The sequence below is a fragment of the Anomaloglossus baeobatrachus genome, chromosome 5 (genome assembly GCF_048569485.1).
Source record: "Anomaloglossus baeobatrachus isolate aAnoBae1 chromosome 5, aAnoBae1.hap1, whole genome shotgun sequence".
In the NCBI taxonomy this organism is placed as follows: Eukaryota; Metazoa; Chordata; class Amphibia; order Anura; family Aromobatidae; genus Anomaloglossus; species Anomaloglossus baeobatrachus.
In genome coordinates this window covers 588,517,716-588,542,961 of record NC_134357.1, presented here as the reverse complement: position 1 = coordinate 588,542,961, position 25,246 = coordinate 588,517,716, and the positions used below count along the sequence as shown (strand labels likewise).

The following is a 25,246-nucleotide window of genomic DNA, read 5'->3' as shown; positions in this document are numbered from 1 at the left end:
AGGACGCTGCTGTAATTCTATATATACAGATCCTGCACTGTGACGTCCGTCCTCCAGAGGACGCTGCTGTAATTCTATATATACAGACCCTGCACTGTGACGTCCGTCCTCCAGAGGACGCTGCTGTAATTCTATATATACACAGATCCTGCACTGTGACGTCCGTCCTCCAGAGGGCGCTGCTGTAATTCTATATATATACAGATCCTGCACTGTGACCTCCGTCCTCCAGAGGGCGCTGCTGTAATTCTATATATACAGATCCTGCACTGTGACCTCCGTCCTCCAGAGGGCGCTGCTGTAATTCTATATATATACAGATCCTGCACTGTGACGTCCGTCCTCCAGAGGGCGCTGCTGTAATTCTATATATACAGATCCTGCACTGTGACGTCCGTCCTCCAGAGGGCGCTGCTGTAATTAATATATACACAGATCCTGCACTGTGACGTCCGTCCTCCAGAGGACGCTGCTGTAATTCTATATATACAGACCCTGCACTGTGACGTCCGTCCTCCAGAGGGCGCTGCTGTAATTCTATATATATACAGATCCTGCACTGTGACGTCCGTCCTCCAGAGGACGCTGCTGTAATTCTATATATACAGATCCTGCACTGTGACGTCCGTCCTCCGGAGGGCGCTGCTGTAATTCTATATATACAGATCCTGCACTGTGACCTCCGTCCTCCAGAGGGCGCTGCTGTAATTCTATATATACAGATCCTGCACTGTGACGTCCGTCCTCCAGAGGACGCTGCTGTAATTCTATATATACAGACCCTGCACTGTGTCCTCCGTCCTCCAGAGGGCGCTGCTGTAATTCTATATATACAGATCCTGCACTGTGACGTCCGTCCTCCAGAGGACGCTGCTGTAATTCTATATACACAGACCCTGCACTGTGACGTCCGTCCTCCAGAGGACGCTGCTGTAATTCTATATATACAGATCCTGCACTGTGACGTCCGTCCTCCAGAGGACGCTGCTGTAATTCTATATATACACAGATCCTGCACTGTGACGTCCGTCCTCCAGAGGGCGCTGCTGTAATTCTATATATACAGATCCTGCACTGTGACCTCCGTCCTCCAGAGGACGCTGCTGTAATTCTATATATATATATACAGATCCTGCACTGTGACGTCCGTCCTCCAGAGGATGCTGCTGTAATTCTATATATATATACAGATCCTGCACTGTGACCTCCGTCCTCCAGAGGACGCTGCTGTAATTCTATATATACAGATCCTGCACTGTGACGTCCGTCCTCCAGAGGGCGCTGCTGTAATTCTATATATACAGATCCTGCACTGTGACTTCCGTCCTCCAGAGGACGCTGCTGTAATTCTATATACACAGATCCTGCACTGTGACATCCGTCCTCCAGAGGGCGCTGCTGTAATTCTATATATACAGATCCTGCACTGTGACGTCCGTCCTCCAGAGGGCGCTGCTGTAATTCTATATATATACAGATCCTGCACTGTGACCTCCGTCCTCCAGAGGGCGCTGCTGTAATTCTATATATACAGATCCTGCACTGTGACTTCCGTCCTCCAGAGGACGCTGCTGTAATTCTATATATACAGACCCTGCACTGTGACCTCCGTCCTCCAGAGGACGCTGCTGTAATTCTATATATACAGATCCTGCACTGTGACGTCCGTCCTCCAGAGGGCGCTGCTGTAATTCTATATATACAGACCCTGCACTGTGACCTCCGTCCTCCAGAGGGCGCTGCTGTAATTCTATATACACAGATCCTGCACTGTGACGTCCGTCCTCCAGAGGGCGCTGCTGTAATTCTATATATACAGATCCTGCACTGTGACCTCCGTCCTCCAGAGGGCGCTGCTGTAATTCTATATGCACAGATCCTGCACTGTGACGTCCGTCCTCCAGAGGGCGCTGCTGTAATTCTATATGCACAGATCCTGCACTGTGACGTCCGTCCTCCAGAGGGCGCTGCTGTAATTCTATATATACAGATCCTGCACTGTGACGTCCGTCCTCCAGAGGACGCTGCTGTAATTCTATATATACAGATCCTGCACTGTGACCTCCGTCCTCCAGAGGGCGCTGCTGTAATTCTATATATACAGATCCTGCACTGTGACCTCCGTCCTCCAGAGGGCGCTGCTGTAATTCTATATACACAGATCCTGCACTGTGACGTCCGTCCTCCAGAGGGCGCTGCTGTAATTCTATATATACAGACCCTGCACTGTGACGTCCGTCCTCCAGAGGACGCTGCTGTAATTCTATATATACAGACCCTGCACTGTGACGTCCGTCCTCCAGAGGGCGCTGCTGTAATTCTATATACACAGATCCTGCACTGTGACGTCCGTCCTCCAGAGGGCGCTGCTGTAATTCTATATACACAGATCCTGCACTGTGACGTCCGTCCTCCAGAGGGCGCTGCTGTAATTCTATATATATACAGATCCTGCACTGTGACGTCCGTCCTCCAGAGGACGCTGCTGTAATTCTATATATACAGATCCTGCACTGTGACCTCCGTCCTCCAGAGGACGCTGCTGTAATTCTATATATACAGATCCTGCACTGTGACCTCCGTCCTCCAGAGGGCGCTGCTGTAATTCTATATACACAGATCCTGCACTGTGACGTCCGTCCTCCAGAGGGCGCTGCTGTAATTCTATATATATACAGATCCTGCACTGTGACGTCCGTCCTCCAGAGGGCGCTGCTGTAATTCTATATATACAGATCCTGCACTGTGACCTCCGTCCTCCAGAGGGCGCTGCTGTAATTCTATATACACAGATCCTGCACTGTGACGTCCGTCCTCCAGAGGGCGCTGCTGTAATTCTATATATATACAGATCCTGCACTGTGACGTCCGTCCTCCAGAGGGCGCTGCTGTAATTCTATATATACAGATCCTGCACTGTGACGTCCGTCCTCCAGAGGACGCTGCTGTAATTCTATATATACAGACCCTGCACTGTGACGTCCGTCCTCCAGAGGGCGCTGCTGTAATTCTATATATACAGACCCTGCACTGTGACGTCCGTCCTCCAGAGGGCGCTGCTGTAATTCTATATATACAGATCCTGCACTGTGACGTCCGTCCTCCAGAGGGCGCTGCTGTAATTCTATATATACAGATCCTGCACTGTGACGTCCGTCCTCCAGAGGACGCTGCTGTAATTCTATATATACAGATCCTGCACTGTGACGTCCGTCCTCCAGAGGGCGCTGCTGTAATTCTATATATACAGATCCTGCACTGTGACGTCCGTCCTCCAGAGGGCGCTGCTGTAATTCTATATATACAGATCCTGCACTGTGACGTCCGTCCTCCAAAGGGCGCTGCTGTAATTCTATATATACAGATCCTGCACTGTGACCTCCGTCCTCCAGAGGGCGCTGCTGTAATTCTATATATATACAGATCCTGCACTGTGACGTCCGTCCTCCAGAGGGCGCTGCTGTAATTCTATATATACAGATCCTGCACTGTGACGTCCGTCCTCCAGAGGGCGCTGCTGTAATTCTATATATACAGATCCTGCACTGTGACGTCCGTCCTCCAGAGGGCGCTGCTGTAATTCTATATATACAGATCCTGCACTGTGACGTCCGTCCTCCAGAGGACGCTGCTGTAATTCTATATATACAGATCCTGCACTGTGACGTCCGTCCTCCAGAGGACGCTGCTGTAATTCTATATACACAGACCCTGCACTGTGACGTCCGTCCTCCAGAGGGCGCTGCTGTAATTCTATATATACAGATCCTGCACTGTGACGTCCGTCCTCCAGAGGATGCTGCTGTAATTCTATATATACAGATCCTGCACTGTGACGTCCGTCCTCCAGAGGACGCTGCTGTAATTCTATATATACAGATCCTGCACTGTGACCTCCGTCCTCCAGAGGGCGCTGCTGTAATTCTATATACACAGACCCTGCACTGTGACGTCCGTCCTCCAGAGGGCGCTGCTGTAATTCTATATACACAGATCCTGCACTGTGACCTCCGTCCTCCAGAGGACGCTGCTGTAATTCTATATATACAGATCCTGCACTGTGACCTCCGTCCTCCAGAGGGCGCTGCTGTAATTCTATATATACAGATCCTGCACTGTGACCTCCGTCCTCCAGAGGACGCTGCTGTAATTCTATATATACAGATCCTGCACTGTGACGTCCGTCCTCCAGAGGGCGCTGCTGTAATTCTATATATACAGATCCTGCACTGTGACGTCCGTCCTCCAGAGGGCGCTGCTGTAATTCTATATATACAGACCCTGCACTGTGACGTCCGTCCTCCAGAGGGCGCTGCTGTAATTCTATATATATACAGATCCTGCACTGTGACCTCCGTCCTCCAGAGGGCGCTGCTGTAATTCTATATATATACAGATCCTGCACTGTGACCTCCGTCCACCAGAGGGCGCTGCTGTAATTCTATATACACAGATCCTGCACTGTGACCTCCGTCCTCCAGAGGGCGCTGCTGTAATTCTATATATATACAGATCCTGCACTGTGACGTCCGTCCTCCAGAGGACGCTGCTGTAATTCTGTATATACAGATCCTGCACTGTGACGTCCGTCCTCCAGAGGGCGCTGCTGTAATTCTATATATATACAGATCCTGCACTGTGACGTCCGTCCTCCAGAGGGCGCTGCTGTAATTCTATATACACAGATCCTGCACTGTGACCTCCGTCCTCCAGAGGGCGCTGCTGTAATTCTATATACACAGATCCTGCACTGTGACCTCCGTCCTCCAGAGGACGCTGCTGTAATTCTATATATATACAGATCCTGCACTGTGACGTCCGTCCTCCAGAGGACGCTGCTGTAATTCTATATATACAGATCCTGCACTGTGACGTCCGTCCTCCAGAGGGCGCTGCTGTAATTCTATATATACACAGATTCTGCACTGTGACGTCCGTCCTCCAGAGGGCGCTGCTGTAATTCTATATATACAGATCCTGCACTGTGACGTCCGTCCTCCAGAGGGCGCTGCTGTAATTCTATATATACAGATCCTGCACTGTGACGTCCGTCCTCCAGAGGGCGCTGCTGTAATTCTATATATATACAGATCCTGCACTGTGACGTCCGTCCTCCAGAGGGCGCTGCTGTAATTCTATATATACAGATCCTGCACTGTGACGTCCGTCCTCCAGAGGGCGCTGCTGTAATTCTATATATATACAGATCCTGCACTGTGACGTCCGTCCTCCAGAGGACGCTGCTGTAATTCTATATATACAGATCCTGCACTGTGACGTCCGTCCTCCAGAGGGCGCTGCTGTAATTCTATATATATACAGATCCTGCACTGTGACGTCCGTCCTCCAGAGGGCGCTGCTGTAATTCTATATATACAGATCCTGCACTGTGACGTCCGTCCTCCAGAGGGCGCTGCTGTAATTCTATATATATACAGATCCTGCACTGTGACGTCCGTCCTCCAGAGGACGCTGCTGTAATTCTATATACACAGATCCTGCACTGTGACGTCCGTCCTCCAGAGGGCGCTGCTGTAATTCTATATATACACAGATTCTGCACTGTGACGTCCGTCCTCCAGAGGGCGCTGCTGTAATTCTATATATACAGATCCTGCACTGTGACGTCCGTCCTCCAGAGGACGCTGCTGTAATTCTATATATACAGATCCTGCACTGTGACGTCCGTCCTCCAGAGGGCGCTGCTGTAATTCTATATATACAGATCCTGCACTGTGACCTCCGTCCTCCAGAGGACGCTGCTGTAATTCTATATATACAGATTCTGCACTGTGACGTCCGTCCTCCAGAGGGCGCTGCTGTAATTCTATATATACACAGATCCTGCACTGTGACCTCCGTCCTCCAGAGGACGCTGCTGTAATTCTATATATATACAGATCCTGCACTGTGACGTCCGTCCTCCAGAGGACGCTGCTGTAATTCTATATATACAGACCCTGCACTGTGACGTCCGTCCTCCAGAGGACGCTGCTGTAATTCTATATATACAGATCCTGCACTGTGACGTCCGTCCTCCAGAGGACGCTGCTGTAATTCTGTATATACAGATCCTGCACTGTGACGTCCGTCCTCCAGAGGGCGCTGCTGTAATTCTATATATACAGATCCTGCACTGTGACGTCCGTCCTCCAGAGGGCGCTGCTGTAATTCTATATATACAGATCCTGCACTGTGACCTCCGTCCTCCAGAGGACGCTGCTGTAATTCTATATATACAGATCCTGCACTGTGACGTCCGTCCTCCAGAGGGTGCTGCTGTAATTCTATATATACAGATCCTGCACTGTGACGTCCGTCCTCCAGAGGACGCTGCTGTAATTCTATATATATACAGATCCTGCACTGTGACGTCCGTCCTCCAGAGGGCGCTGCTGTAATTCTATATATACAGACCCTGCACTGTGACCTCCGTCCTCCAGAGGACGCTGCTGTAATTCTATATATACAGATCCTGCACTGTGACGTCCGTCCTCCAGAGGACGCTGCTGTAATTCTATATACACAGATCCTGCACTGTGACCTCCGTCCTCCAGAGGACGCTGCTGTAATTCTATATATATACAGATCCTGCACTGTGACGTCCGTCCTCCAGAGGACGCTGCTGTAATTCTATATATACAGATCCTGCACTGTGACGTCCGTCCTCCAGAGGACGCTGCTGTAATTCTATATACACAGATCCTGCACTGTGACGTCCGTCCTTCAGAGGACGCTGCTGTAATTCTATATATACAGACCCTGCACTGTGACCTCCGTCCTCCAGAGGACGCTGCTGTAATTCTATATACACAGACCCTGCACTGTGACGTCCGTCCTCCAGAGGGCGCTGCTGTAATTCTATATATACAGATTCTGCACTGTGACGTCCGTCCTCCAGAGGGCGCTGCTGTAATTCTATATATACAGATCCTGCACTGTGACCTCCGTCCTCCATAGGACGCTGCTGTAATTCTATATATACAGACCCTGCACTGTGACGTCCGTCCTCCAGAGGGCGCTGCTGTAATTCTATATATACAGACCCTGCACTGTGACGTCCGTCCTCCAGAGGGCGCTGCTGTAATTCTATATATACAGATCCTGCACTGTGACGTCCGTCCTCCAGAGGGCGCTGCTGTAATTCTATATATACAGATCCTGCACTGTGACCTCCGTCCTCCAGAGGGCGCTGCTGTAATTCTATATATACAGACCCTGCACTGTGACGTCCGTCCTCCAGAGGGCGCTGCTGTAATTCTATATATACAGATCCTGCACTGTGACGTCCGTCCTCCAGAGGACGCTGCTGTAATTCTATATATACAGACCCTGCACTGTGACCTCCGTCCTCCAGAGGACGCTGCTGTAATTCTATATACACAGATCCTGCACTGTGACGTCCGTCCTCCAGAGGACGCTGCTGTAATTCTATATATACAGATCCTGCACTGTGACGTCCGTCCTCCAGAGGGTGCTGCTGTAATTCTATATATACACAGATCCTGCACTGTGACGTCCGTCCTCCAGAGGGCGCTGCTGTAATTCTATATATACAGACCCTGCACTGTGACGTCCGTCCTCCAGAGGGCGCTGCTGTAATTCTATATATACAGACCCTGCACTGTGACGTCCGTCCTCCAGAGGACGCTGCTGTAATTCTATATATACAGATCCTGCACTGTGACGTCCGTCCTCCAGAGGGCGCTGCTGTAATTCTATATATACAGATCCTGCACTGTGACGTCCGTCCTCCAGAGGGCGCTGCTGTAATTCTATATATACAGATCCTGCACTGTGACGTCCGTCCTCCAGAGGGCGCTGCTGTAATTCTATATATACAGATCCTGCACTGTGACCTCCGTCCTCCAGAGGGCGCTGCTGTAATTCTATATATACAGATCCTGCGCTGTTACGTCTGTCCTCCGGGGGGCGCTGCTGTAATTCTCTGCGCTGTGATGTCCGTCCTCCGGGGGGCGCTGCTGTATTTCTCTGCGCTGTGACGTCCGTCCTCCGGGGGGCGCTGCTGTGTTTCTCTGCGCTGTGATGTCCGTCCTCCGGGGGGCGCTGCTGTAATTTCCTGCGCTGTGACGTCCGTCCTCCGGGGGGCGCTGCTGTAATTCTCTGCACTGTGACGTCCGTCCTCCGGGGGGGCGCTGCTGTATTTCTCTGCGCTGTGACGTCCGTCCTCCGGGGGGCGCTGCTGTAATCCTCTGCGCTGTGACGTCCGTCCTCCGGAGGGCGCTGCTGTAATCCTCTGCACTGTGACGTCCGTCCTCCGTGGGGTGCTGCTGTAATTCTCTGCGCTGTGACGTCCGTCCTCCGGGGGGCGCTGCTGTATTTCTCTGCACTGTGACGTCTGTCCTCCGGGGGGCGCTGCTGTAATTCTCTGCACTGTGACGTCCGTCCTCCGGAGGGCGCTGCTGTAATTCTCTGCACTGTGACGTCCGTCCTCCGTGGGGTGCTGCTGTAATTCTCTGCGCTGTGACGTCCGTCCTCCGGGGGGCGCTGCTGTGTTTCTCTGCGCTGTGATGTCCGTCCTCCGGGGGGCGCTGCTGTAATTTCCTGCGCTGTGATGTCCGTCCTCCGGGGGGCGCTGCTGTAATTCTCTGCACTGTGACGTCCGTCCTCCGGGGGGCGCTGCTGTGTTTCTCTGCGCTGTGATGTCCGTCCTCCGGGGGGCGCTGCTGTAATTTCCTGCGCTGTGACGTCCGTCCTCCGGGGGGCGCTGCTGTAATTCTCTGCACTGTGACGTCCGTCCTCCGGGGGGCGCTGCTGTAATTCTCTACACTGTGACGTCCGTCCTCCGTGGGGTGCTGCTGTAATTCTCTGCGCTGTGATGTCCGTCCTCCGGGGGGCGCTGCTGTAATTCTCTGCGCTGTGATGTCCGTCCTCCGGAGGGCGCTGCTGTATTTCTCTGCGCTGTGATGTCCGTCCTCCGGGGGGCACTGCTGTAATTCTCTGCACTGTGATGTCCGTCCTCCGGGGGGGCGCTGCTGTAATTCTCTGCGCTGTGACGTTCTTCCTCCGGGGGGCGCTGCTGTATTTCTCTGCGCTGTGACGTCCGTCCTCCGGGGGGCGCTGCTGTAATTCTCTGCACTGTGACGTCCGTCCTCCGGGGGGCGCTGCTGTAATTCTCTGCGCTGTGACGTCCGTCCTCCGGGGGGCGCTGCTGTGATTCTCTGCGCTGTGACGTCCGTCCTCCGGAGGGCGCTGCTGTGTTTCTCTGCGCTGTGACGTCCGTCCTCCGGGGGGCGCTGCTGTAATTCTCTGCGCTGTGACGTCCGTCCTCCGGGGGGCGCTGCTGTAATTCTCTGCGCTGTGACGTCCGTCCTCCGGGGGGTGCTGCTGTATTTCTCTGCGCTGTGACGTCCGTCCTCCGGGGGGCGCTGCTGTAATTCTGTGCACTGTGACGTCCGTCCTCCGGGGGGCGCTGCTGTAATTCTCTGCGCTGTGACGTCCGTCCTCCGGGGGGCGCTGCTGTAATTCTCTGCGCTGTGACGTCCGTCCTCCGGGGGGCGCTGCTGTAATTCTCTGCACTGTGACGTCCGTCCTCCGGGGGGCGCTGCTGTAATTCTCTGCGCTGTGACGTCCGTCCTCCGGGGGGCGCTGCTGTAATTCTCTGCACTGTGACATCCGTCCTCCGGGGGGCGCTGCTGTATTTCTCTGCGCTGTGACGTCCGTCCTCCGGGGGGCGCTGCTGTATTTCTCTGCGCTGTGACGTCCGTCCTCCGGGGGGCGCTGCTGTATTTCTCTGCGCTGTGACGTCCGTCCTCCGGGGGGCGCTGCTGTATTTCTCTGCACTGTGACGTCCGTCCTCCGGGGGGCGCTGCTGTAATTCTCTGCACTGTGACGTCCGTCCTCCGGGGGGCGCTGCTGTAATTCTCTGCGCTGTGACGTCCGTCCTCCGGGGGGCGCTGCTGTAATTCTCTGCTCTGTGACGTCCGTCCTCCGGAGGGCGCTGCTGTATTTCTCTGCGCTGTGACGTCCGTCCTCCGGGGGGCGCTGCTGTAATTCTCTGCGCTGTGACGTCCGTCCTCCGGGGGGCGCTGCTGTAATTCTCTGCGCTGTGATGTCCGTCCTCCGGGGGGCGCTGCTGTATTTCTCTGCGCTGTGACGTCCGTCCTCCGGGGGGCGCTGCTGTAATTCCCTGCGCTGTGACGTCCATCCTCCAGGGGGCGCTGCTGTAATCCTCTGCGCTGTGATGTCTGTCCTCCGGGGGGCGCTGCTGTAATTCTCTGCGCTGTGACTTCCGTCCTCCGGGGGGCGCTGCTGTAATTCTCTGCACTGTGACGTCCGTCCTCCGGGGGGCGCTGCTGTATTTCTCTGCGCTGTGACGTCCGTCCTCCGGAGGGCGCTGCTGTAATTCTCTGCACTGTGACATCCGTCCTCCGGGGGGCGCTGCTGTAATCCTCTGCGCTGTGATGTCCGTCCTCCGGGGGGCGCTGCTGTAATTCTCTGCGCTGTGACGTCCGTCCTCCGGGGGGCGCTGCTGTAATTCTCTGCGCTGTGACGTCCATCCTCCAGGGGGCGCTGCTGTAATCCTCTGCGCTGTGATGTCTGTCCTCCGGGGGGCGCTGCTGTAATTCTCTGCACTGTGACGTCCGTCCTCCGGGGGGCGCTGCTGTAAGTCTCTGCGCTGTGACGTCCGTCCTCCGGGGGGCGCTGCTGTAATTCTCTGCGCTGTGACGTCCGTCCTCCGGGGGGCGCTGCTGTGATTCTCTGCGCTGTGACTTCCGTCCTCCGGGGGGCGCTGCTGTGATTCTCTGCGCTGTGACTTCCGTCCTCCGGGGGGCGCTGCTGTGATTCTCTGCGCTGTGACTTCCGTCCTCCGGGGGGCGCTGCTTTCTTGCTTTTGCTCCCGATTCGGGGAAATCTCTTTTTAATCTCTCATTAGCGTTATGTAACGTGATCTTCAGCGTCGCCCTTTTTTTTTTCTGGAGGAGCTGGAATCCATTAACCCCGTAGGGCGGTGTTAACCCCTTCCTCCCTGGTCGCGGCTCCATAATCTGATAATTTTCTAGGGTTTGGCCGCCCCGGTCACCTGTTCATTAGTCTGAAGCGATACTTCTCTTAGGTAACACTGAAACCAGGGCCCGGGCCTCGCAGCCACCACTTAATCCGGCATCCAGTAATCCGGAAAGTCATTTATCCTGCGCATCACCGTCCCTTTAAATTCAGCGTATCGTAGTGGGATCTGATTGCTGCGGCCCCTATAGACGAGGGTTAAGGCGTATGTCACCCAGCTTTCCCAGAATCCTGACCAGCCTTCAGACCCCCGGTATGGCTCCTCTCTGAGGATGAAGCCTCTCTCTCCGTCCCCCATGTAGCACAGCTCGGCTGCCTGTCAGGACTTGTGCGGCAGCTATACACCTGTCACACAGCTGTCAGTGGCAGCCGTACAGGTGCGCTGCCCCCTGTGGGGTCTGGGATAGGCTTCCAGATTGTCACAGCCTGCTGAGAGTTGTAGTGCCGACATATCTACACACAGCTGGTGCAGCTGGGGGTAAGGGTTATCTATGGGGTCCGCAGCGGGCTCGGTGCACGATCACACGTCGGGTAGATTCGGGCCCCGGGCGTCGTCACACCCGCCTGTTGCGTGACACGGATGCCATCATCTTCTGGTAGCCTCCAGCACTGGAACTGGAAAAACAATTCACGGTAATTAGGGCCATGAATAATAGTGAGAGGAGCTGCGCCATCACTGGCCTACATATCGGGGAGAGAAGCCGACCCCCGTCTGCAACTCTGGGGGAGAGGAACCGGCCCCCCATCTGTAACTCTGGGGGAAAGGAGCCGGTCCCCCGTCTAACTCTGGGGGAGAGGAGCCCATCCCCCGTCTGTAACTCTGGGGGAGAGGAGCCAGTCCCTCGTCTGTAACTCTGGGGGAGAGGAGCCAGTCCCCTGTCTGTAACTCTGGGGGAGAGGAGCCAGTCCCCTGTCTGTAACTCTGGGGGAGAGGAACCGGCCCCCCATCTGTAACTCTGGGGGAAAGGAGCCGGTCCCCCGTCTAACTCTGTGGGAGAGGAGTCGATCCCCCGTCTGTAACTCTGGGGGAGAGGAGCCGATCGCTTGTCTGTAGTTCTGGGGGAGAGGAGCCGGTCCCCCGTCTGTAACTCTGGGGGAGAGGAGCCGGTCGCCTGTCTGTAGTTCTGGGGGAGAGGAGCCGGTCGCCTGTCTGTAGTTCTGGGGGAGAGGAGCCGGTCCCCTGTGTGTAACTCTGGGGGAGAGGAGCCGGTCCCCTGTGTGTAACTCTGGGGGAGAGGAGCCGATCCCCCATCTGTAACTCTGGGGGAGAGGAGCCGTTCCCCCGTCTGTAACTCTGGGGGAGAGGAGCCGATCCCCCGTCTGTAACTCTGGGGGAGAGGAGCCGATCCCCCGTCTGTAACTCTGGGGGAGAGGAGCCAGTCCCTCGTCTGTAACTCTGGGGGAGAGGATCCGGTCCCCCGTCTGTAACTCTGTGGGAGAGGAGCCGATCCCCCGTCTGTAACTCTGGGGGAGAGGAGCCGGTCGCTTGTCTGTAGTTCTGGGGGAGAGGAGCCGGTCCCCCGTCTGTAACTCTGGGGGAGAGGAGCCGGTCGCCTGTCTGTAGTTCTGGGGGAGAGGAGCCGGTCCCCCGTGTGTAACTCTGGGGGAGAGGAGCCCGTCCCATGCCTGTAACTCTGGGGCAGAGGAGCCGGGCCCTGTAATTCGGGGGGGAATGAGCCGTCACACCGTCTGTAATTCGAGGGGAAAGGAGCCGGCCCCCTGTCTGTAATTTGTTGGGAGAGGATTCGGTTCCCCGTCTGTATCCTGGGGAGTTGGAAGCCGGCTTAATAGGCTGTGGTGGTCCGCTCTCAGGACTGGGGTCTCGTCTCATCAGACCCGCACACTTCCAGGTTTCATTCCTATTGCAACTGTGTAAATGCCGATGTCTGAGACTGACGGTGACTCATGAACGGTTCAGCAGCAGATCCTGAACCTGCAACTGTGGCTTCCTGTGTCCGCTCCGGCCCCCTGTGTCCGCTCCGGCCCCCTGTGTCCGTTCCGGCCCCCTGTGACCGCTCCGGCCCCCTGTGTCCGCTCTGGGCCCCTGTGTCCTCTCTGGCCCCGAGGCCCGGTCACATAATAGCGGTGTACCAGGACGAGGCCCGGTCACATAATAGCGGTGTACCAGGACGAGGCCCGGTCACATAATAGCGGTGTACCAGGACGAGGCCCGGTCACATAATAGCGGTGTACCAGGCCGAGGCCCGGTCACATAATAGCGGTGTACCAGGACGAGGCCCGGTCACATAATAGCGGTGTACCAGGACGAGGCCCGGTCACATAATAGCGGTGTACCAGGACGAGGCCCGGTCACATAATAGCGGTGTACCAGGACGAGGCCCGGTCACATAATAGCGGTGTACCAGGACGAGGCCCCGGGCAGCGTAAACAGGTGACTGTTTTCCCGTCAGGTTCTAGGACCCAGAGGCTGCAAAACACACAGTACGTCGCCTCTAGTCTCATCATAGCTGACCGGGGAGTGGAGGCAGCGCGGAAAGTATGTGACCCCCGGGGTTTAGTTTTATTTCTGACAAGAATTTATTTTCTGTAGAAATCGTTTTCTGATCAGTACATTTCACCATACATTGTTGTGGCTGCATGAGTGTCCTATGCCGTAATGTACTCCAGAGCTGCACTCACTATTCTGCTGGTGCTGTCACTGTGTACATACATTACTGATCCTGAGTTACCTCCTGTATTATACTCCAGAGCTGCACTCACTATTCTGCTGGTGCAGTCACTGTGTACATACATTACATTACTGATCCTGAGTTACCTCCTGTATTATACTCCAGAGCTGCACTCACTATTCTGCTGGTGCAGTCACTGTGTACATACATTACTGATCCTGAGTTACATCCTATATTATACTCCAGAGCTGCACTCACTATTCTGCTGGTGCAGTCACTGTGTACATACATTACTGATCCTGAGTTACCTCCTGTATTATACTCCAGAGCTGCGCTCACTATTCTGCTGGTGCAGTCACTGTGTGCATACATTACATTACTGATCCTGAGTTACCTCCTGTATTATACTCCAGAGCTGCGCTCACTATTCTGCTGGTGCAGTCACTGTGTGCATACATTACATTACTGATCCTGAGTTACCTCCTGTATTATACTCCAGAGCTGCACTCACTATTCTGCTGGTGCAGTCACTGTGTACATACATTACATTACTGATCCTGAGTTACATCCTATATTATACTCCAGAGCTGCACTCACTATTCTGCTGGTGCAGTCACTGTGTACATACATTACTGATCCTGAGTTACCTCCTGTATTATACTCCAGAGCTGCACTCACTATTCTGCTGGTGCAGTCACTGTGTACATACATTACATTACTGATCCTGAGTTACCTCCTGTATTATACTCCAGAGCTGCACTCACTATTCTGCTGCTGCAGTCACTGTGTACATACATTACATTACTGATCCTGAGTTACCTCCTGTATTATCCTCCAGAGCTGCACTCACTATTCTGCTGGTGCAGTCACTGTGTACATACATTACATTACTGATCCTGAGTTACATCCTATATTATACTCCAGAGCTGCACTCACTATTCTGCTGGTGCAGTCACTGTGTACATACATTACTGATCCTGAGTTACCTCCTGTATTATACTCCAGAGCTGCACTCACTATTCTGCTGGTGCAGTCACTGTGTACATACATTACATTACTGATCCTGAGTTACCTCCTGTATTATACTCCAGAGCTGCACTCACTATTCTGCTGGTGCAGTCACTGTGTACATACATTACATTACTGATCCTGAGTTACCTCCTGTATTATACTCCAGAGCTGCACTCACTATTCTGCTGGTGCTGTCACTGTGTACATACATTACTGATCCTGAGTTACCTCCTGTATTATACTCCAGAGCTGCACTCACTATTCTGCTGGTGCAGTCACTGTGTACATACATTACATTACTGATCCTGAGTTACATCCTATATTATACTCCAGAGCTGCACTCACTATTCTGCTGGTGCAGTCACTGTGTACATACATTACTGATCCTGAGTTACCTCCTGTATTATACTCCAGAGCTGCACTCACTATTCTACTGGTGCAGTCACTGTGTACATACATTACATTACTGATCCTGAGTTACCTCCTGTATTATACTCCAGAGCTGCACTCACTATTCTGCTGCTGCAGTCACTGTGTACATACATTACATTACTGATCCTGAGTTACCTCCTGTATTATCCTCCAGAGCTGCACTCACTATTCTGCTGGTGCAGTCACTGTGTACATACATTACATTACTGATCCTGAGTTACCTCCTGTATTATACTCCAGAGCTGCACTCACTATTCTGCTGGTGCAGTCACTGTGTACATACATTACATTACTGATCCTGAGTTACATCCTATATTATACTCCAGAGCTGCACTCACTATTCTGCTGGTGCAGTCACTGTGTACATACATTACTGATCCTGAGTTACCTCCTGTATTATACTCCAGAGCTGCACTCACTATTCTGCTGGTGCAGTCACTGTGTACATACATTACATTACTGATCCTGAGTTACCTCCTGTATTATACTCCAGAGCTGCACTCACTATTCTGCTGGTGCAGTCACTGTGTACATACATTACTGATCCTGAGTTACATCCTATATTATACTCCAGAGCTGCACTCACTATTCTGCTGGTGCAGTCACTGTGTACATACATTACTGATCCTGAGTTACCTCCTGTATTATACTCCAGAGCTGCGCTCACTATTCTGCTGGTGCAGTCACTGTGTGCATACATTACATTACTGATCCTGAGTTACCTCCTGTATTATACTCCAGAGCTGCGCTCACTATTCTGCTGGTGCAGTCACTGTGTGCATACATTACATTACTGATCCTGAGTTACCTCCTGTATTATACTCCAGAGCTGCACTCACTATTCTACTGGTGCAGTCACTGTGTACATACATTACATTACTGATCCTGAGTTACATCCTATATTATACTCCAGAGCTGCACTCACTATTCTGCTGGTGCAGTCACTGTGTACATACATTACTGATCCTGAGTTACCTCCTGTATTATACTCCAGAGCTGCACTCACTATTCTGCTGGTGCAGTCACTGTGTACATACATTACATTACTGATCCTGAGTTACCTCCTGTATTATACTCCAGAGCTGCACTCACTATTCTGCTGCTGCAGTCACTGTGTACATACATTACATTACTGATCCTGAGTTACCTCCTGTATTATCCTCCAGAGCTGCACTCACTATTCTGCTGGTGCAGTCACTGTGTACATACATTACATTACTGATCCTGAGTTACATCCTATATTATACTCCAGAGCTGCACTCACTATTCTGCTGGTGCAGTCACTGTGTACATACATTACTGATCCTGAGTTACCTCCTGTATTATACTCCAGAGCTGCACTCACTATTCTGCTGGTGCAGTCACTGTGTACATACATTACATTACTGATCCTGAGTTACCTCCTGTATTATACTCCAGAGCTGCACTCACTATTCTGCTGGTGCAGTCACTGTGTACATACATTACATTACTGATCCTGAGTTACCTCCTGTATTATACTCCAGAGCTGCACTCACTATTCTGCTGGTGCTGTCACTGTGTACATACATTACTGATCCTGAGTTACCTCCTGTATTATACTCCAGAGCTGCACTCACTATTCTGCTGGTGCAGTCACTGTGTACATACATTACATTACTGATCCTGAGTTACATCCTATATTATACTCCAGAGCTGCACTCACTATTCTGCTGGTGCAGTCACTGTGTACATACATTACTGATCCTGAGTTACCTCCTGTATTATACTCCAGAGCTGCACTCACTATTCTACTGGTGCAGTCACTGTGTACATACATTACATTACTGATCCTGAGTTACCTCCTGTATTATACTCCAGAGCTGCACTCACTATTCTGCTGCTGCAGTCACTGTGTACATACATTACATTACTGATCCTGAGTTACCTCCTGTATTATCCTCCAGAGCTGCACTCACTATTCTGCTGGTGCAGTCACTGTGTACATACATTACATTACTGATCCTGAGTTACCTCCTGTATTATACTCCAGAGCTGCACTCACTATTCTGCTGGTGCAGTCACTGTGTACATACATTACATTACTGATCCTGAGTTACATCCTATATTATACTCCAGAGCTGCACTCACTATTCTGCTGGTGCAGTCACTGTGTACATACATTACTGATCCTGAGTTACCTCCTGTATTATACTCCAGAGCTGCACTCACTATTCTGCTGGTGCAGTCACTGTGTACATACATTACATTACTGATCCTGAGTTACCTCCTGTATTATACTCCAGAGCTGCACTCACTATTCTGCTGGTGCAGTCACTGTGTACATACATTACTGATCCTGAGTTACATCCTATATTATACTCCAGAGCTGCACTCACTATTCTGCTGGTGCAGTCACTGTGTACATACATTACTGATCCTGAGTTACCTCCTGTATTATACTCCAGAGCTGCGCTCACTATTCTGCTGGTGCAGTCACTGTGTGCATACATTACATTACTGATCCTGAGTTACCTCCTGTATTATACTCCAGAGCTGCGCTCACTATTCTGCTGGTGCAGTCACTGTGTGCATACATTACATTACTGATCCTGAGTTACCTCCTGTATTATACTCCAGAGCTGCACTCACTATTCTGCTGGTGCAGTCACTGTGTACATACATTACATTACTGATCCTGAGTTACATCCTATATTATACTCCAGAGCTGCACTCACTATTCTGCTGGTGCAGTCACTGTGTACATACATTACTGATCCTGAGTTACCTCCTGTATTATACTCCAGAGCTGCACTCACTATTCTGCTGGTGCAGTCACTGTGTACATACATTACATTACTGATCCTGAGTTACCTCCTGTATTATACTCCAGAGCTGCACTCACTATTCTGCTGCTGCAGTCACTGTGTACATACATTACATTACTGATCCTGAGTTACCTCCTGTATTATCCTCCAGAGCTGCACTCACTATTCTGCTGGTGCAGTCACTGTGTACATACATTACATTACTGATCCTGAGTTACATCCTATATTATACTCCAGAGCTGCACTCACTATTCTGCTGGTGCAGTCACTGTGTACATACATTACTGATCCTGAGTTACCTCCTGTATTATACTCCAGAGCTGCACTCACTATTCTGCTGGTGCAGTCACTGTGTACATACATTACATTACTGATCCTGAGTTACCTCCTGTATTATACTCCAGAGCTGCACTCACTATTCTGCTGGTGCAGTCACTGTGTACATACATTACATTACTGATCCTGAGTTACCTCCTGTATTATACTCCAGAGCTGCACTCACTATTCTGCTGGTGCTGTCACTGTGTACATACATTACTGATCCTGAGTTACCTCCTGTATTATACTCCAGAGCTGCACTCACTATTCTGCTGGTGCAGTCACTGTGTACATACATTACATTACTGATCCTGAGTTACATCCTATATTATACTCCAGAGCTGCACTCACTATTCTGCTGGTGCAGTCACTGTGTACATACATTACTGATCCTGAGTTACCTCCTGTATTATACTCCAGAGCTGCACTCACTATTCTACTGGTGCAGTCACTGTGTACATACATTACATTACTGATCCTGAGTTACCTCCTGTATTATACTCCAGAGCTGCACTCACTATTCTGCTGCTGCAGTCACTGTGTACATACATTACATTACTGATCCTGAGTTACCTCCTGTATTATCCTCCAGAGCTGCACTCACTATTCTGCTGGTGCAGTCACTGTGTACATACATTACATTACTGATCCTGAGTTACCTCCTGTATTATACTCCAGAGCTGCACTCACTATTCTGCTGGTGCAGTCACTGTGTACATACATTACATTACTGATCCTGAGTTACATCCTATATTATACTCCAGAGCTGCACTCACTATTCTGCTGGTGCAGTCACTGTGTACATACATTACTGATCCTGAGTTACCTCCTGTATTATACTCCAGAGCTGCACTCACTATTCTGCTGGTGCAGTCACTGTGTACATACATTACATTACTGATCCTGAGTTACCTCCTGTATTATACTCCAGAGCTGCACTCACTATTCTGCTGGTGCAGTCACTGTGTACATACATTACTGATCCTGAGTTACCTCCTGTATTATACTCCAGAGCTGCACTCACTATTCTGCTGGTGCAGTCACTGTGTACATACATTACTGATCCTGAGTTACCTCCTGTATTATACTCCAGGGCTGCACTCACTATTCTGCTGGTGCAGTCACTGTGTACATACATTACTGATCCTGAGTTACCTCCTGTATTATACTCCAGAGCTGCACTCACTATTCTGCTGGTGCAGTCACTGTGTACATACATTACTGATCCTGAGTTACCTCCTGTATTATACTCCAGAGCTGCACTCACTATTCTGCTGGTGCAGTCACTGTGTACATACATTACATTACTGATCCTGAGTTACCTCCTGTATGATACTCCAGAGCTGCACTCACTATTCTGCTGGTGCAGTCACTGTGTACATACATTACATTACTGATCCGGAGTTACCTCCTGTATTATACTCCAGAGCTGCACTCACTATTCTGCTGGTGCAGTCACTGTGCACATACATTACTGATCCTGAGTTACCTCCTGTATTATACTCCAGAGCTGCACTCACTATTCTGCTGGTGCAGTCACTGTGTACATACATTACTGATCCTGAGTTACCTCCTGTATTATACTCCAGAGCTGCACTCACTATTCTGCTGGTGCAGTCACTGTGTACATACATTACTGATCCTGAGTTACCTCCTGTATTATCCTCCAGAGCTGCACTCACTATTCTGCTGGTGCAGTCACTGTGTACATACATTACTGATCTTGAGTTACCTCCTGTATTATACTCCAGAGCTGCACTCACTATTCTGCTGGTGCAGTCACTGTGTACATACATTACTGATCCTGTATTATACTCCAGAGCTGCACTCACTATTCTGCTGGTGCAGTCACTGTATACATACATTACTGATCCTGAGTTACCTCCTGTATTATACTCCAGAGCTGCACTCACTATTCTGCTGGTGCAGTCACTGTGTACATACATTACATTACTGATCCTGAGTTACCTCCTGTATTATACTCCAGAGCTGCACTCACTATTCTGCTGCTGCAGTCACTGTGTACATACATTACATTACTGATCCTGAGTTACCTCCTGTATTATCCTCCAGAGCTGCACTCACTATTCTGCTGGTGCAGTCACTGTGTACATACATTACATTACTGATCCTGAGTTACATCCTATATTATACTCCAGAGCTGCACTCACTATTCTGCTGGTGCAGTCACTGTGTACATACATTACTGATCCTGAGTTACCTCCTGTATTATACTCCAGAGCTGCACTCACTATTCTGCTGGTGCAGTCACTGTGTACATACATTACATTACTGATCCTGAGTTACATCCTATATTATACTCCAGAGCTGCACTCACTATTCTGCTGGTGCAGTCACTGTGTACATACATTACTGATCCTGAGTTACCTCCTGTATTATACTCCAGAGCTGCACTCACTATTCTGCTGGTGCAGTCACTGTGTACATACATTACATTACTGATCCTGAGTTACCTCCTGTATTATACTCCAGAGCTGCACTCACTATTCTGCTGGTGCAGTCACTGTGTACATACATTACTGATCCTGAGTTACCTCCTGTATTATACTCCAGAGCTGCACTCACTATTCTGCTGGTGCAGTCACTGTGTACATACATTACTGATCCTGAGTTACCTCCTGTATTATACTCCAGGGCTGCACTCACTATTCTGCTGGTGCAGTCACTGTGTACATACATTACTGATCCTGAGTTACCTCCTGTATTATACTCCAGAGCTGCACTCACTATTCTGCTGGTGCAGTCACTGTGTACATACATTACTGATCCTGAGTTACCTCCTGTATTATCCTCCAGAGCTGCACTCACTATTCTGCTGGTGCAGTCACTGTGTACATACATTACATTATTGATCCTGAGTTACCTCCTGTATTATACTCCAGAGCTGCACTCACTATTCTGCTGGTGCAGTCACTGTGTACATACATTACTGATCCTGTATTATACTCCAGAGCTGCACTCACTATTCTGCTGGTGCAGTCACTGTATACATACATTACTGATCCTGAGTTACCTCCTGTATTATACTCCAGAGCTGCACTCACTATTCTGCTGGTGCAGTCACTGTGTACATACATTACATTACTGATCCTGAGTTACCTCCTGTATTATACTCCAGAGCTGCACTCACTATTCTGCTGGTGCAGTCATTGTGTACATACATTACATTACTGATCCTGAGATACCTCCTGTATTATACTCCAGAGCTGCACTCACTATTCTGCTGGTGCAGTCATTGTGTACATACATTACATTACTGATCCTGAGTTACCTCCTGTATTACACTCCAGAGCTGCACTCACTATTCTGCTGGTGCAGCCACTGTGTGTATACGTTAGTTATGCTGTATTATCCTCCAGAGCTGCATTCAGAGCGTGTCCTTTTTCTATGGTTGCAGGATGTGTGGAGATAATATACACATGTTTATGTGTCGAACATGAAACCAGTTTTTAAGGACACAACATATTTAGCATAATTGGCGTCCGGTTACGTGAGCGTTGCTCTGGAGGTGAAGGCCGGGTTGTCATACCAGTGGTTTTTAGGTCACCTGGTAAGTGGCGCTGGTTGCTGATGCTGTAATTCGGCCCTGTGTCATGGCATGCATTCCTCACAGGCATGTTTCATGCACCACCTATAGTACTGAGCTTGGGCCGTCCTCCCTGTGGCCCCATACGGCTGAGGTGTGGAGGAGACTGAGGTGTGGCGCCTCGTTACTGTGTTATCTAACCCCAGCTAATCTGGATCACAATGTTCTGCATCCTCCCGGACAGACGGCAATTTATTTTGGGAGGATCCGCTGAATTTTCATTGGGTTCCAACAATAAGCTTGTGGCTATGAGTTCATTCTGGAGACAACCCTTGAGTTTTCGACCATGTGGACCCCCATGGTTCCTCTCTAAATTCCCTCCTTACCACAGGGTCAGCTTCGAAGGGGCATTATGATTGGCCATACTCTACCTCATGGTGGGCCTAGAATAAGGGGCTGCCTACTAGTTTGCCAGTATAGACTTCTCTCGTGTTATAGTCTTGGCCAAATGAGCCTCATGGGGTTTCTTAAAGATGGCCAGATACTTACTTGGTCAACTTGTTCTTTTTGTAACCCCCACGTATGAAATTCAGTCATGAGCGCTAAGTGTTCCCCTAGTTGATTACATACCCAGTTTCCTTGTACACATGTGGTCGTAAGGCTTTAATTTTCTTCGTTTTTTGACAAAGCTGCACCAGTCGGTAGTTGTTCAGGGCCACACAAGATATTAGAAGTCCTCCATAAGCGGTATGACCACCATGCTCTTGCACAGAATGGTCAATTGTGACACTACACAACTCGAGTTATAGATTTATAAATGGTGGACATGAGGACAGATTTCATAGGGAACCGCCATGGGCCCGTGATGCACCCCCAATATGTATTAATATATGCTACATTTTAAAAAGGGCATTAATGCATCAGATAAATATCATATTCAAGTTTTCAACTGCTTTGGTGTGCCAAATACACACAATATAGAGATAAGTATTTGCCCCCTCCATATTCCACCTACTGTAGCTTGCCATTTTACATTCATAGACGTTAATATGGAGACATTCCTCTTCAGATATAACAGATCCCGCTCTTTTAGGAAGGTTGTCTACAAGATTCTGGAGGTGTCTGTGCATAGTTTTGCCCCTAAATAAAAAGAGAATTTGTGAGGTCAGACCCTGATGTTTGGTAGAGGGCTGTGCTCAAAATCTTTGCTCTAAATGGATGTTCAAGTTGGGGTTCTGTGCAGCCTGTCTACCGAACTCTCCCAACCATGTCAATATTGATTTTGGAGGACAGAAGAGGGCCTCCACCAAACTGGTCCCACAATTATACGTAATGTCTTGTACTGAAGAATTAAGCTCCAGAGAAGGGGATTCTTAAGGGCCAAGGCCAACCCCTGATAGCAGCACAGAGCATTGTCCTCCTCCACCAAACTGTTCTACCAAACTCTCCCAACCATGTCAGTATTGATTTTGGAGGGTCGTCACCAAACTATTCCCACAAAGGTGGAAGCTACAATTATACGTCATGTCTTGTGCTGAAGAATTAAGCTTCAGAGATGGGGATTTTTAAGGGCCAAGGCTGACCCCTGATAGTAGCTAAGAACATTGTTTTCCTCCACCAAACTGTTCTTCTACCAAACTCTCCCAACCATGTCCGTATTGATTTTGGATTGCCTTCACCAAACTATTCCCACAAAGGTGGAAGCTACAATTATACGCAATGTCTTGTACTGAAAGTTTGATTTCCCTTCTCTGTAACATAGAGGCCAATACCGACCCCTGATAACAGCCCAGAGCATTGTCCTCCTCCACCAAACTGTTCTTCTACTAAACTCTCCCAACCATGTCAGTATTGATTTTGAAGGGCCTTCACCAAATTATTCCCACAAAGGTGGAAGCTAAATTTATACGCAATGTCTTGTACTGAAAGTTTAATATTTCCCTTCTCTGTAACATAGAGGCCAATACCAACCCCTGATAACAGCCCAGAGCATTGTCCTCCTCCACCAAACTGTTCTTCTACCAAACTCTCCCAACCGTGTCTTTACTCATTTTGGAGGACAGAAGAGGGCCTTCACCAAACTGTTTCCACAAAGATGGAAGCTACATATCTTGCACTAAAAGTTTTAAGATTTCCATTCTTTGTAACTTAGAGGCCAATACCGACCCCTGATAAACAGCCCAGAGCATTGTTCTCCTCCACCAAACTGTACAGCTTTGTAAAATGCAACTTCTCTTTTTCGAGAGACTCCCCTCGAAATGTTTACATTCGTATTAGTGCCCATTTAAGTTTTCCGTCTCAAATGGCTTCCTTCTCTGCAGAGACTGTAAATGTTCTGGCTACATTTCTAATCCCAAGGTGATGAAAGTGCTTTTTTTTTTTTTTTTTAACTCTCCCACACCCCATCTCTTAAGATACACCTGTATCCTTGGGGTCTAAGCTACGCAGGTGCTTTGCCCCAGGGCACTACCAGCCAGTGAAACTTGGAGCAGCGAGCAGGGCGCTCTGCCAGGGGTTGTGTTTGTCACACACTGTGCACGGTGTGAAATATTTGCCGATTACATGTGACTCTTCAAAAACTCTTTCCCTCTGGAATGAAATTTTGAAAGATTATGGGGACGTGCAAATGAAGAAATCTTCAGGTGGAGTACGACCAGAGAGTTATCTATAAAAGGAGGGGGTCTCCGAATAGTGTCCGCGACAAATAACATTAGTCAAGGCAATTATTGTGCTTTTAAGTAAATAACATGGGTGGGGATGTCTAATGACATCTAATTGTCCCAAATATAGCCTGTGTTTACTAAAATGTACTGGTTTTAGCAGGGCTGTAGGGATTTTATAATTTCAGTAAAGACCATAACATAATGTGGGACAGTAGTCAGGTGGCTTGTAAATCACCTGTTTCAGGCTTCGTTCACAAGGCGCAGTTGCGTATTAATTAAATTGGGTACCGCCATGGGTACGAAATGCACCCACTAAACTGCTAATTATATTTCTGAAAAACAATCATGGCTGCTCTCATCTATGCTCACCCGTCACTGTTTTTTTTAATGCATATTGTAATTGGTGCTGACCTGCAGTACCGCACACATCCTGAGCAAGAGTATGGCGCCATTTTTAAAAGAAAGCAGCTAGGTGTTCACTTCTTGTGAGGTAGTAATTTCCCTTCGTTATCGAAGTATTAATTCCCATTATTTCATGGGATTGGAATGTAAACCCAGATACTTTTTATTTTTTTTTATCCTGACCATCATTTTCCGCGATCAGTGCCGTGTTGCGTGTTATTACCAGGAACGATTGCCGAGAGCGGAGGTTTTTTGTTTTTTTTTTCCACGGCGTGGAATGCATTTTATGAACACCCGTGAAATCATCTCTGTGTGGCGCTCCGCCAGCCTGCGCTTAATTACACCTCTACCGAGCAAATTAGGTCAGCTCTTCCCAGTACCGCGCAACCGTCTCCGCTTTGGTATGCAAATAATGAGACGAGCTTTGCT

The 25,246-nt window shown here is 49.8% G+C and overlaps 1 protein-coding gene across 2 annotated transcripts in view; it reads left to right on the top strand.

Annotated features, from left to right (window-relative positions):
* TBCD (tubulin folding cofactor D) overlaps positions 1 to 25,246 on the top strand; it is a 162,110-nt gene that overhangs the window by 5,596 nt on the left and 131,268 nt on the right. The window lies entirely within an intron of this gene.